Source organism: Schistocerca nitens, chromosome 4 (assembly GCF_023898315.1).
Source record: "Schistocerca nitens isolate TAMUIC-IGC-003100 chromosome 4, iqSchNite1.1, whole genome shotgun sequence".
Taxonomy (NCBI): Eukaryota; Metazoa; Arthropoda; class Insecta; order Orthoptera; family Acrididae; genus Schistocerca; species Schistocerca nitens.
In genome coordinates this window covers 845131887-845147585 of record NC_064617.1, presented here as the reverse complement: position 1 = coordinate 845147585, position 15699 = coordinate 845131887, and the positions used below count along the sequence as shown (strand labels likewise).

Below are 15699 nucleotides of genomic sequence, written 5' to 3'. Positions count from 1 at the left end.
ATGAACGAAAAATATAACACATTCATGAACAATGTCAGTACCATGTTTGAAAACTGTTTTCCTCTAAAAGTTACTCAAATTAAACAGAAGTCTATAATAAAACCATGGATTACACAAGAATTAAAGATTTCCTGTAAGACAAAAAGGAAAATGTATCTCTGTCAACCAAGAATAGCTCCAATGCTGATGATTTAGCTAAATACAAGGAATACTGTAAAATATTTAAAAAAATAATTCAGACATCTAAACAAATGAACTACAAGAAGAAGATACCAATGTCAGGGAACAAAATAAAAACAATATGAGATATAGTGAAGGAGGAGACTGGTAAAACCAGAAAGGAGCAGGAGCAAATAGCATTAAGGCTAGATGACTCATTAGTAACCGATGGGCATAGTATGGCAAATCTATTTAACAAGTACTTTATATCCATTACTGATAGAATGGGATTGTCTGTATCAGTAAATCATGCCCTTGAATATCTGAAACTAGCCTTTACAAATAGCTTCAGGTACATGAATAGTCACTCACTTCACCAAAAGAAATAACTTCCATAATAAAATCTTTAAAAACAAAGCATTCTAGTGGTTACGATGAAATATCAACCAAGTTAATTAAGGCATGTTCTTGTGAGTTTAGTACAGTTCTAAGTTACTTGTGTAACCAGTCAATTATAACTGGGACATTTCCTGACTGGCTAAAATATGCAGATGTTAAGCCTCCAAGAAAGGGGATAAAGAGATACCATTAAACTACAAACTGATTTCACTTTTGCCAGCATTCTCAAAAATTTTAGAAAAAGTAATGTACAGGCAGCTTCTCAACCATCTGACCACAAATAAAATATTATCAAGAACACAGTTTGGATTTCTGAAGGGTTCTGATATCGAGAAGGCTATTTACACCAACAGTGAAAATGTACTTAATTCATTAAATAACAAATTACAGGCAGCAGGTATTTTCTGTGATTTGTCAAAGGCATTTGATTGTGTGAAGCACAACATCCTTTTAAATAAATTAGAATTCTGTGGTGTCATGGGTAATGCTGCAAAATGGTTCGAGTCATACCTCGCTAACAGGAAACAAAGGGTGTCAGTGCAAGGGACTAGTGAATTAAGTCATCAGTCATCTTCAGAATGGGACGAAATTACATGTGGTGTCCCACAAGGATCCATTGCTTTTTCTTGTGTACATTAATGATCTCTCATCAGTTACACTGCCAGAAGCAGAGTTCGTTTTGTTTGCAGATGACACAAGTATTGCAATAAATAATATGTCGAGTGTATTTCTAGAAATATCTGCTAATTATATTTTCATGGATATTAATAAATGGTTTAAAGCCAACTCACTGACATTAAACTTCGAAAAGACTCACTATACGCAATTCAGAACCTGTAAGAGGTTTCCACCCAGCCTATGCATAAAGTATGAAGAAGAATAGATAGAAGGTGTTGACAGTCTTAAATTCCTGGGATTACAACTTGATAATAAATTCAGTTGGGAGGAGCACACCACAGTAATGCAGAAACGCCTTAACAAATCTGTATATGAAATTCGAGTGTTAGCAGACGTAGGCGACATAAAAATGAAAAAGCTTGCATACTTTGGCTACTTTCATTCCATAATGTCATATGGTATAATATTTTGGGGAAACTCTACAAATCAACCAAAAGTTTTCAGAGTCCAAAACCGTGTAATACATATTATTTGTGGAGTAAATTCACGACCGTCCTGTAGAAACCTCTTCAAAGGACTGGATATACTAACTACTGCCTCTCGGTATATTTACTCCTTAATGAAATTTGTCCTAAATAATATTTCTCTTTTTCCAACAAACAGCTCAGTTCATACATATGATACCAGGAACAAAAATGATCTGCACAAGGACTTGAAAGCACTTACTTTAGTTCAAAAAGGGGTCCACTACTCAGGAACACTTATCTTCAAGCCGGCCGAAGTGGCCGCGCGGTTCTGGCGCTGCAGTCTGGAACCGCGAGACCGCTACGGTCGCAGGTTCGAATCCTGCCTCGGGCATGGATGTGTGTGATGTCCTTAGGTTAGTTAGGTTTAACTAGTTCTAAGTTCTAGGGGACTAATGACCTCAGCAGTTGAGTCCCATAGTGCTCAGAGCCATTTGAACCAACTTATCTTCAATAATTTGCCACCACACATAAAAAATTTAGTTACAAATAAAGATCAGTTTAAAAGGAATCTGAAAGACTTACTAGTGGCCAACTCCTTCTACTCCATTGACGAATTTTTTAATAGAAACAAATTATGTATTGTATATACTCATACCATTAGTATCGTTATTTCAGCTTAAAAAAATAATGTATTGTATATACTCATACTATTAGTATTGTTATTTCAGCTTTAAAAAAAATTGACATGTTCCACATCCACGAGGATCTCCTCAGCACGGATCTATGGAACGAAAAACTAATCTAATCTAATCTAAAGGTAATTTCGTAATATCTCAAAACAGAAATTTCGAAGTACAGACGTGTAGAACACACTATTAGCAATAACTTTGCTTTAGTACACTAAGCTAATATCTCGCTTACAATTCATACAATTGCGCAAAATAAGAGAGCATGTAAAGACACCAATCTGTCGAGTGGAATTTTTTGATTTTCGATTCCCTGTTTCATACGCTGCTCTACAGCCAAGAGATGAGTTAAACAAACAATGGAAAGATAACAAACAATATAAAAAAAGTCGATAAATGGTGGCTTTGTTAATAACACTAACATGGTGGAAAGTTGCAGAATTTAAAATATAAAAACAAGGCGTTGACGATGCGGATGAAAACACAGTAAGTAGACAGGCAAAATTAAAAAAAATATGGTGACAGTCTGGTGTTTGTTCGCACGAGATAAAAAACACAACAGCCATAGTATAATGGCAGTTCGCACCACTGACAGGGGATGCACAGCACTGAGCATTCACTTAAAACAGCACTATAGGCACACAGCGGCAGATGGGTGCAGGGGGAGGACCCGGACTGATGAGGGGGAAAAAGGTGGGGAGGAGGGAAAAGAAAAAAAGGGGGAGCCGATGGAGGAAGAGGACATAGAAAAAGGGAGGGCAGAGCGGACTCGAGAAGGAGTGGGGAAGGCAGTGGAGAGGAAAGCAAAAGGACTCAGGGTAGAGAAGGGAGTCAAAGAAAGGATAGGTGGGGAAGAACAGGATGGAAGGGGGAGAGGGAGCCCAGGAAAAGGACAGAGGGAGGGAGGGGCAGGTGAGGATCAGAGTTAATAGGAGAGACAGATGGAGGAAGAGAGGGCATCATCTGGGAGGGGGAGTTCGTGGAAGCCACGTCGGGAAAAGAGATGAAGGGTGTAAAGGTAGAGGGTAGAGGGGGCACAATGGTGAAGGCGCGGCAGTGGGTGGGGGTTGGAGAGGAGAGGAGCAACCATGGGATGAAGGGGATCAAGGCAGTGGGGGGTGTAGAGGATGCGGATACGTTCTAGGAAAAAGAGCAGATGGGGAAAAGGAATCAGGTCATAGAGGATCTGCATGGGGGATGGGAGGCGTATACAGAAGACAAGGCAGAGTACATGGCGCTCGAGGATCTGGAAGGACTTATAGAATTTAGGTGGTGGATATCCAGGTGGGAATGGCATAACAGTGGATGGGATGGATTAAGGATTTATAGGTGTGGAGGATGGTAGAGGGGTTCAACCCCCATGCCCAGCCAGAGAGGAGTTTAAGGAGTCAGAGGAGGCTGTGGGCTTTGGATTGGATAGAGTGGAGATGAGGGATCCAGGTGAGGTGATGGTCAATGGTGAGGCAAAGGTAGGTGAGGGTGGGCGAGAGGCAGGCAGGACAGGTGCAGATGGTAAGGTAAAAATCAAGAAGCGGGAATGAGCGAGTAGTACAACCTATGAAGATTGCCTGGATCTTGGAAGGATTGATTTTCAGGAGCCACTGGTTACACCATGCGGCAAAAAGATCAAGGTGATTCTAGAGAAGGTGTTTTGACCGTTGAAGGGTAGGAATGAGGGCAAGGAAGGCGGTGTCATCGGCATACTGCAGGAGGCGTACTGGAGGGGCTGGGTTGGGGCATATCTGCCGTGTACAGAAGCTAGAGGAGAGGGGAGAGGAGAGAGCCCTGGTGCACACCTGTGGAGGGGTAACATAGGAGGGGCGTGGGAGAGGAAAGAGGCAGTCAATTGGACATAAATGATAGGAAGGCCGTAGGTCTGGAGTTTAAACAGGAGACCATAATGCCATACAGGGTCGTAGGCATTTTCAAGGTAGAGGGAGACAAAAATGGTGGAGCGATGGGAGTTAAGCTGGAGGGAGAGGATATGAGTGAGGCATAGGAATTGGTCATCAGCAGAGAAGATAAGTTGAAAATCACATTGGGTGCTGGGGAGGATGTGGTGTAGGTGGAGATGGTGATGGATGTGCAGGATAAGGTTGGATTCCAATAGCTTGCCGAACACTGAGGTGAGACATATAGGGCGATAGGAAGAGGCATCAGAGGGAGGCTTGTTGGGTTTGGAGAACATCAAGGTACGGGAGGTTTTCCACAGGTCAGGGTTGAAGCCGGTGGCAAGGATTACATTGTAGGGGGTGGCAAGAACTGCAAGGAAGGAGGGAGGGCAATGTTTGAGATGGCAGTAGGTAATGCAGTCATGGCCGGGAGCAGTGTTGCGTTTAGTGAGGAGTGTGAGGCTGATGTCCTATGTAGTGATGGGAGTTTTAAGTTCAGATGGTGGTGTGTGGCCCAAGTACTGGAAGCTAGGAGCAAGGGTAGGAACAGAGGTATCTGTATGTTCGATGACATCGGGGAAGAGGGAATAAGCAAATTGGGGATCATCTGGAATGGAAACTACTGCGAAAGCAAAGAGAGCTTCACTCCAAGTTTAAACGCAGCCAAAACCTCTCAGACAAACAGAAGCTAAACGATGTCAAAGTTAGCGTAAGCAGGGCTATGCGTGAAGCGTTCAGTGAATTCGAAAGTAAAATTCTATGTACCGACTTGACAGAAAATCCTAGGAAGTTCTGGTCTTACGTTAAATCAGTAAGTGGCTCGAAACAGCATATCCAGACACTCCGGGATGATGATGGCATTGAAACAGAGGATGACACGCGTAAAGCTGAAATACTAAACACCTTTTTCCAAAGCTGTTTCACAGAGGAAGACCGTACTGCAGTTCCTTCTCTAAATCCTCGCACAAACGAAAAAATGGCTGACATCGAAATAAGTGTCCAAGGAATAGAAAAGCAACTGGAATCACTGAACAGAGGAAAGTCCACTGGACCTGACGGGATACCAATTCGATTCTACACAGAGTACGCGAAAGAACTTGCCCCCCTTCTAACAGCCGTGTACCGCAAGTCTCTAGAGGAACAGAGGGTTCCAAATGATTGGAAAAGAGCACAGGTAGTCCCAGTCTTCAAGAAGGGTCGTCGAGCAGATGCGCAAAACTATAGACCTATATCTCTGACGTCGATCTGTTGTAGAATTTTAGAACATGCTTTTTGCTCGAGTATCATATCGTTTTTGGAAACCCAGAATCTACTATGTAGGAATCAACATGGATTCCGAAAACAGCGATCATGTGAGACCCAACTCGCTTTATTTGTTCATGAGACCCAGAAAATATTAGATACAGGCTCCCATGTAGATGCTATTTTTCTTGACTTCCGGAAGGCGTTCGATACAGTTCCGCACTGTCGCCTGATAAACAAAGTAAGAGCCTACGGAATATCAGATCAGCTGTGTGGCTGGATTGAAGAGTTTTTAGCAAACAGAACACAGCATGTTGTTATCAATGGAGAGACGTCTACAGACGTTAAAGTAACCTCTGGCGTGCCACAGGGGAGTGTTATGGGACCATTGCTTTTCACAATATATATAAATGACCTAGAAGATAGTGTCGGAAGTTCCATGCGGCTTTTCGCGGATGATGCTGTAGTATACAGAGAAGTTGCAGCATTAGAAAATTGTAGCGAAATGCAGGAATATCTGCAGCGGATAGGCACTTGGTGCAGGGAGTGGCAACTGTCCCTTAACATAGACAAATGTAATGTATTGCGAATACATAGAAAGAAGGATCCTTTATTGTATGATTATATGATAGCGGAACAAACACTGGTAGCAGTTACTTCTGTAAAATATCTGGGAGTATGCGTGCGGAACGATTTGAAGTGGAATGATCATATAAAATTAATTGTTGGTAAGGCGGGTACCAGGTTGAGATTCATTGGGAGAGTGCTTAGAAAATGTAGTCCATCAACAAAGGAGGTGGCTTACAAAACACTCGTTCGACCTATACTTGAGTATTGCTCATCAGTGTGGGATCCGTACCAGATCGGGTTGATGGAGGAGATAGAGAAGATCCAAAGAAGAGCGGCGCCTTTCGTCACAGGGTTATTTGGTAACCGTGATAGCGTTACGGAGATGTTTAATAAACTCAAGTGGCAGACTCTGCAAGAGAGGCGCTCTGCATCGCGGTGTAGCTTGCTCGCCAGGTTTCGAGAGGGTGCGTTTCTGGATGAGGTATCGAATATATTGCTTCCCCCTACTTATACCTCCCGAGGAGATCACGAATGTAAAATTAGAGAGATTCGAGCGCGCACGGAGGCTTTCAGACAGTCGTTCTTCCCGTGAACCATATGCGACTGGAACAGGAAAGGGAGGTAATGACAGTGGCACGTAAAGTGCCCTCCGCCACACACCGTTGGGTGGCTTGCGGAGTATAAATGTAGATGTAGATGTAGACATTGGATAAGTCGGAGGCAATGTGGTTGGCCTCACTGAGGTCGTCAGGAAAGGGAAGGTCATCAAGAAGGTGAGGGTATTGCCGAGTAGGGTGTTTTTCTAAGAAATTAACTGTTCCCCTTCAGCATTCTCATGCTTAACTTATGCCATGAGCAAATATATATATATATATATATATATATATATATATATATATATATATATATAATTAATCGAATTAATTAGATTATTGTCATGTTTGATTTTTATGAATTTTGAAGCTAATGAATTGTCTTTCACTTTTAATCCACAAATCTCGTAAATTGTAAGTCAGTGGTGGAGTGAACTTACATCGATTCGTGTATTCTCTATGCTGTTGAGATTTACGCAACTTGGTTATATGCTTCTTATTCCACCATGACTACTTCTCATTTTTGACTGGTAATACAATACTTTATCGGACTTCCTCTCCAGATGCAGGCAGCTACAGTGACATGACATTAGCATAATGCGCAGAAGAAAAGAAAACTTTCGTGGTTTTGCACTAAAAATAACGCTTACACTTCATACTTTCATAAAAATTATTATTCAGGTAACATGATGTCTACTACACACGTCTCACAAGAATACGTCTTCTCCCTACGATAACTAAAGACAGAGTCTATCTAAAAAAATTGAATGGAGTTTCCATCATTTGCCATTTGCCTTCCAGCGTAGCAAAATACATCTTTGCTGACGCTTACAGTGGCTGCACTAGTGTTTATTGTCAATGGTAATAATTTTTATCAAACTGTGTCAGGTTTTTCCTTATGTATTTATACGCCGGCAGGAGTGGCTGAGTGGTTCTAGGCGCTACAGTCTGGAACTGCGCGACCGGTTCGAATCCTGCCTCGGGCATGGATGTGTGTGATGACCTTAGGTTAGTTAGGTTTAAGTAGTTCTAAGTTCTAGGGGACTGATGACCTCAGAAGTTAAGTCCCACAGTGCTCAGAGCCATTTGAACCATTTTATCTATCTATACAACTGCCCCCCCCCACTGTGTGGTGACATGAAATGGAGGCGCACAGTGTTTTGAATACACTCGTAGAGCTGAAATTTAAATTTTGCCGAAAGGGGTACAAGACCTTTATTTGTCAGCGTATTTTTCTTTGTATATTGAGTTGGAGATGTCAACTTGTCTTGCTTACACATTATTTTCCAGGAAATACATAACTTACATACAGAATGATAATTCATTAAGTATTTACATGAGAATACTGCAAGAGCGGCTCCTTGTCGTTTTGGCAACATTGTAAGTCTCTGTGCCAATGCTCACAAAATGTATTTGTTATTGAATATTTTATTCTTTTTAATCATTAACCCTGCAAAGAAAGTTGCTGTGACATCTCCTATGGTATCTTACCTTTTTTTAGCTAACACGTTCTGTATGTTTTGTTGTAACGATTTCTTTTAATTCTAGTTACTATGAATATATCCTGATATTGACGCAACTTCGCATGTTGATATAATATTATATTCTTTCGTTCCCTGATAGTAAATATAGTTGTTACGTGTTATTATTTATTTTGAAATTGAGTTTGATAATTGAGTAGCTTCGCATTCCTATTTGATTGCACTGCGAGTTAGCCTGTTCGCTTGCCCAAGGACAATGTCTCTTCCCTAGTACTGACATGCATTGTTGAGCCCTCACAGCTGAGTCGTACACAGCCCCAGTTTGCATTTCACTTCAAGTGAAGCTGTGTTTTTACACTTCCTTCTAGTCAAATGTTTGTCTTTGCTTACAGAACACACACAATAAAATTTTTTACTTATAAAACTATGACATTACTTATAAATATATTTTCTGACAAGAAAACTGCTGTGATATTTGGTCATTACTCGTGAAAAGCCTTTAAGTCTTTGTGAGGGTGAAAACCTTTGTCTCTCCCTGATCTTTCATATACCAACCTATAAGTTCCAGGATAAGGTATTTTAGCAATACTATGTGGCCCTGAGTATATTAATTGCCATTTTTTATTCAGCTTACTGATCTTTGTCGATATTTGGGATGCGTCCTTAAGAGGACTCGTTGCCCTTCGAAAAAATGTGTAACTCGTTTTAAGTTTTTGTTGTATATTCTCTTTCTGCATTCTGCCCTATTCTCCAGTGTAATTACTGCTTGCTTGATTTTATCCTGTAAAGTTAACTCTTTAGTAGATAATTCTGGTATGAGTGATTCCCATTTGTCAGTTTGCTTTGTGTTAAACATCAGTTCATTAGGAGTGAAACCTGTCGAAGAGTGGGGGAGATTGTTTGCTATTTGCATAAATGGAGTCATATATTCAATCCATCATGAATGTTTATTATAAGCGTATGTCCTTATAAAAGTATTGAATTCTTTAAACACCCTCTTCATGGGACTTGCTTCTGGGTGGAAAAAACTTACCAAAATGTGTTTAATGCCCTGTGTATTCATGAATGGTTTCCATTTTCTTTCTACGAAATAGGCTGTGTTGTCTGTTAATATTACTTTGATGCTTATGGCTGTTGTGGTTTTGATAGCATAAAGATTGACATATTTTGTGAAAATATCATAAAGAGCTATTATTTATTTGACACCTCCTTTTGCTCTGGGATATGGCCCTGGTATATCCAGAGAAATCATTTCCAGTGGATCTTTGGTTAGTATGGCGTGTAGTTCTGAAAACTTTGACATATTGGATGGTTTTGTTCTTTGGCAAATGCCACACTTTCTTAGTATTTGTGAAACAAATCGTCGTAAATTAGGAAAGTAATAAAGTTTGGAAATCTTGTCTGTACATTTTGTTACTCCGTAGTGGTGTATGTTTGATAAATTCGTCGATATATTCCTCTGGAAGGCATACACACCAATGGTTAGAAGTTTCGTGCTTCCAGTGAAACAAAACCACTTTGTGTTGCTGATACCATTTACTTACCTTACAGTTTGTATTCTGGTTAACATTTTGTATTACCTTTTTCCACCTATTGTCTTGATGTTGTATCGTTCAAATCTGTTTACAAAATTTTTTATAGTCAGATTTTTGGTGTGTTACTTTGCATCAATAATGTTCAGATTTCTGAATCGTGTTGAGACAGTTCACTGAACTCGTCGAGTCCCTGTGGTAATCTGGATAGTGCATCTGTGATAATATTGAGACTGCCTTTTATGTATATTATTTCAAAATTGAATTCTTGCTGGTACAAACACCATCTTGCTGGTCTTCAGTGTAACAGTTCACATGTTAAGAGAAAAGATAATGATTGGTGATCACAACAGACTTTCCACTTCTGATATGGAATATGATCTTTCTGCCTCTGATACGGTTCTGCTGGAAAAGTTGATGACTTTGGGTACTGTTTCTCCTTCTTATTCTTGTATCTGGAACAAACATGTCCCCAGCCCCTGAGACAAGGCGTCCATGCTTAAACAAAAGTCCTTAGATGTGTCAGGAAGACTCGAAATATTTCCTTATATTAATGCATTTTTAATTTTGGTAAAGTCCTCCTGGCATCTCTCATCCCATACCCAAGGTTTATTCTTTCTCAATAGGTTAAGTAGGGCATCTCTATTCATAAGTTGTTGTGATATAAATTTTCGGAAAAAAGAGTTTCGTCCTAGATATACTTTCAATTGTTTTTTGTTCCTTGGGGTGGGCAATTATGTATGGCATCTAGTTTCTTTGGGTCTGGTAACATACCCTGTTCTGATACGATATGTCCTAAAAATTTTAGTTGTTCTTTGCCAAAGTTAGATTTTTTAAGATTTACTGTTACTTTGTACTCTGTAAATCTCTGAAATACTTTTTACATTATACTGATGTGTTCTGTCAAAATTGATGTAGCTATTAACATATTGTCAACATACATGGTAACTTCACTGAGCATTTCTGGTCCTAAGACCCTGTCCAAAGCTAATATAAATATGCCTGCACTAATGTTTAAGCCAAAGTGTAGAACATGAAATGTATAACTCCTGCCATTGCAGGCAAATTCTGTGTATTTTCTACTCTCCTAATGTAACTTCATTTGACAGTAGGATATTTTTAGATCGAGGGTGCTGAAATATTTGGTGTTATGAAATTTTAGTAACTGTTCATCTAAATTATCTGGTTTTGTACTTACTGGTACTAGGATTTTGTTTATGCCTCTAGCGTCTAAAACTAGTCGTACTGATCCATCAGGTTTGCTAACTGTTAGTATTGGACTGCAATATGGTGAAAATGATGGTTGTATGATTCCCTATTTGCACATCCTATTGATTTCCTGCTTTACTCTTTGTCCACGATATGGAGTAAGACATAATACAAAATGATCGTGAGTATAGACATTAAGTTTATGTTAATAATCTTTGATTACTCCTGGATTCTTATTAAAAACATTTGCATATTTAAAAAGTAAGTCAGAAAGCTCTTGTCGTTGTGTAGTATCTAGAATATTTGATTTGTTCAATTTTTGTTCTACTAATTCCTGGTTAACTTCAGTGTCAGTATCGTGTTTGTCATCATATTTGTTAAAAAAATACACTGTGGGATATAAATACTATACAGTGACATTGGGTTCTGGGTTTACTTTGTCATACCTCTCCAGTGTGGTAATCAGGCTGATAGAAAATCTTTGGTCTTTTACAAACAAATGGCACTTACCATTCATTACCTTTGTCCATTTGAGTTTTATAGGTTATAAATGTGTCCATACCTATCAAGCAGTTGACTATGATTTTGTCTACTATTAAAAAATTACACATCACAGAAAATCGTTCAGTGTGCACGCTGATAAGAGCTTGGTGTTTTACTAATTTCGTTTTGCCACCAGTCGTGGTTTGTACTCTGCAGTTTTGTGTTGGCAGAACAGGAAATTTATTGCGTCTTTTTAATTCAGTGAAAAATGCTTCAGACATTAAATTAGTTGCAGTGTAGTCTGATCTACTTCTGTGCACGGAACAATTTCTGTTAGTTGTACTGTGTGATTGTTTCTCCAGTTTGAATCATTGCTAGCTCACGACATACTTTCTTGAGTGTTCACATGACTGTTGTGAAATGTTGCTGTATTGTGATTTTGTTGGGCAAAGGTTTGCTGTGGTACAACATGCGGCACGTTATTGTTGTTGCCGCGTGCATGCCATTGGTGTGGCTGAATGTTTTTATTTACAAGCGGTGCATAGTTTTGAGAGGAGGGACTGAAATTAGCTTGTGGATGGCAATCGTTCCTGTTATACCGAAAGTTTTGTTTAAATCTCTTGTTCCTGCCATTTCCATTACCACGGTTAATGTATCCTTGCGGTTGCGTGTACCAGCCTTGCTGTATGTTCGTGTCTGGCTTTTTGTATTGACCATTCGAATTATGTTGTTATGGTGTTTGGTTGTCTGATGCCCTTTTTTTATTTTCTGCTCATATATTAGGTCGATTGAATCTAAAATGGATAGAAAATATTCTGTGTCGTGCTCAGGTGTAGTAATTAATTTTTCACGAATGTGTCATGTCAAATGACTTTTTAAAATTTTTGAAACATCAACATGAGAAATAGGATTCGTCCAATAACGTGTTTTATTGAGATACTTCTCAAAATACCTTCACATGCTACCATATTTGCTATTAAAAGGGTCAGGGTTATAAACCTCTAACCTAAGTCTCTCCTGTACAGCTTCTGACCAGTATTTGTCAAGAAATGCCCGTTCAGATTGTAAATATATGGCACAACGCTCAGCTACCTCGGTCGCCCACAAAAGTACATCGCCTTGCGTGTACCCAGCAACAAATCTGATCTTTTGTGTTTCCGTCCAATTTCTAGGGAACACATGTCGAAAAGCACTAATAAAAACAACAGGATTCATCTTCTTACCATCACTCGTAAACATTGGAACTTGACAGTGAATTAATAGACCTTACTCAGCAAATATAGTGGACAAGCTATTTGCATTTTGTGCTGTGTTTACATAGCTATCATAATTATTTGCATTTCTCGTAGGTACTGGTTCTGGTGTTATGCCCTGTAAACTTACACTCTGCGGTCTGTCATTACTACTGGCATTGTTTGTAGGGTTTGCAACGATCTGTGTGCATACATTAGTTTGGTTTGCTGCTCTTTTCTTATGTCTACAGCTTGTGTCTCTGTAACACTTTCCCCTAAGTAGTTGCATATCCTATTCTCTTTAGCTTGCAAATTGGTGTTCACTTTATTGATAACGTCGTTTTACCTTTGCTGTATAATTTCATCTACCTTCACAACCCTTTCCGCCAAGGTACTGGTTTTGTCTAAAGTACCTGTTTTATCTTGTGAAATGACATCAGATAAATTTTCATTAATTTTCTCTCTTTCCTTTTTGGCACAGACTGTTAAGGTGAGTTCATTAATTGCTATTCGTATATTTCCGTAATCCTTATGCAGTTTTTTCACTGCAGTAGAGATGTTCTTTACTGTGGAAGTTAATTGTGTTTGTGTAGCTTCCAGATTTGTGTGTGTGTTTTTAATCGCTTTTATTTGCTACTCTACTGTATCATTCTGCTCGTTAAGAGTGTTTAATTTCTGTTTTATTTCCGTAATGTCGTTGTTTCCTTCTGAAAGTACATCTTGCCTTAGCCTTTTTTCCATGTCTTTAAATTTTACATTCATTTCTCCGTGAAAATTCTTAGTCAAATCACTGATCTGTTGTTTGACGTTATCCTGAAAATGTTTTAAAACTTATTTCTGCTCTTGTTTTATGTTGTTTATGTCTTGTGTGACTATGGTAAGGTTTTGCGACAAACTGTCAAATTTTGTGTATATGTCTGCACACAAATTGGTGTTTGTATTTTTTTATTTCGGTGCTCAAGCTATCGAGTTCTTGAAGTATCGCGGCAAGTGCGCTATTTTGGTTGCTATCTAATGTACTTTGGTTGTTAACAACTGTACTTTGTAAATTGACATTTGGATTTCGTATGATGGGTGACTGTAAAGTGTCTTCAAAAATCATGTTATCCTCGCTTTCTATGTTTTCCTGTGCGAGCAGAATGTTGCTGCTGGAGACACATGATGTAGTTTCATCTATTGTGATCAACATATCATCAAAGTTAGAAGTCTGTGTAAGCTCACTAGCACTTGTTAGTTCGGTTATGTCTATCTCTCAACTACTTAATACTTCTGAGTGGGGAAGAAATGAAGCTGGTATTTCGGATGTTCTGTCTTGTAATTGTATGCCATCTTGGCTCATTACGTTTTCGCCATTGTAAACAATAATGGAAGCTGATTTTTGTGCAATTTTGATTGAATATTAATATTAAAAATTTGAAAAATAGAAAATTGAAATATATTATTTTTGGAAATTTGAACATACGATTTACGTGTAGTCAAGAGTTAATTGGCTACTTTTATGATGCACTAAATGTTGTGGCACAAAAACTTCAAACTTTTCTCTCGCTAATCATTAGATAACATTTTTGAAAAATTCATTGCAATACATTTTGGAATGGAAATTAAGGAAATATATGTCTAATTACTACACGGGACATGCTATCAAGCATAGCAGAGCAAGCGGTTGTGTAGTGGTCCTACTTTTGCTATGATGAAACAAACAGCGTATTTCCTAAATTTTCTGTAAATTCCGGTTTCACTTTTGATTCCCTTTTGAATTGGTTGCTTTATCCACAGAAATTTTTAGTTCTGGTTATTTTGCTTCCAGTTGTGGTGTTGCACATGCAAATTTAAAAATAATTAGTACATGAAAAAAATTTCATACAATGTCATAAACAACTTCGAACAATTTATACAATTGGTTTCATGGCTATCTCAATGTCCTGTCACAGTCGCCAGTTATGCAAATATATATAAAAATATAATTCATCGAATTAATTAGATTCTTGTCATGTTTGATTTTTATGAATTTTGCAACTAATGAATTGTCTTTCACTTTTAATTCACAAATTTCGTAAATTGTAAGTCAGTGGCGGAGTGAACTTACATCGATTCGTGTATTCTCTATGCTGTTGAGATTTACGCAACTTGGTTATATGCTTCTTATTCCACCATGACTACTTCTCATTTTTGACTGTGAATACAATACTTTATCAGACTTCCTCTTCGGATGCAGGCAGCTCCAGTGACATGACATTAGCATAATGCGCGGAAGAAAAGAAAACTTTCGTGGTTTTGCACTAAAAAGAACTCTTACACTTCATACTTTCATAAAAATTATTATTCAGGTAACACGATGTCTACTACACACGTATCACAAGAATACGTCTTCCAGCGTAGCAAAATATATCTTTGCCGACGCATACAGTGGCCGCGCTAGTGTTTATCGTCATTGGTAATAATTTTTATTGCACCGTGTCGGGGCTTTTCCTTGTGTATCTATACAGCCGCACGAGTAATTGCACTGGATTTTTACGTTCACTGTATCACTGACTATAACATACCGTAAAATATATCGCTTACCTTCAATAGTTTCTACGCAGTATCAAGAATACACAGATGATGCAACAACCGCCACAGTATTTCACGAAACAGCACGAAGACTGAGAAAAAGTTTTGTATTGTTGACTTTACGTGTGGTGGAACAGAAACAGGTCATCTGGCGGGAACGACGTATCTACCAAAACACGGGCCAACCCGCTGAGGGATGTCCGCTGCACACAAGCAAAAAATATCACGAAATTACTTATACCACGAAAATATCTTCCTCTATACTCTCTAACATTTTATCCAATCGTTCTTTATAAATTTGCATTTATTTAACATTATCCATCTTCTTGTATTTTCGTATTCATTGCTCTCTCTCTCTCTTAAATACGTTACACAGTATAATTATTGCAAAATAAAATTGCACAATTAAGCACCTTATTTTATTTCAGCTTTTTTTTTTTTTTTTTTAGACACACTTCGCTTATTTCATTTTCGAGAGTTGGTGACATTGATAATGACTGTCCGTATGAACTGCGACATGGTGGCAGATTGTTGCGATTTGATGTAAGTGTTTGGGTACTCATTGCCACTCGCCAATGTTAAAACA

At 38.7% G+C, this 15699-nt stretch overlaps 1 protein-coding gene across 3 annotated transcripts in view; it reads left to right on the top strand.

The window, feature by feature from the left end:
- Window positions 1-15594: 15594 nt before the first annotated feature.
- Window positions 15595-15699, top strand: part of LOC126253278 (cilia- and flagella-associated protein 45-like) — a 176085-nt gene continuing 175980 nt past the window's right edge. For all 3 annotated transcript variants that reach the window (XM_049954500.1, XM_049954498.1, XM_049954499.1), the window contains exon 1: window positions 15595-15656. The gene's annotated coding sequence lies outside the window, so the exon portion shown is untranslated. The remainder of the gene's footprint in view (window positions 15657-15699) is intronic.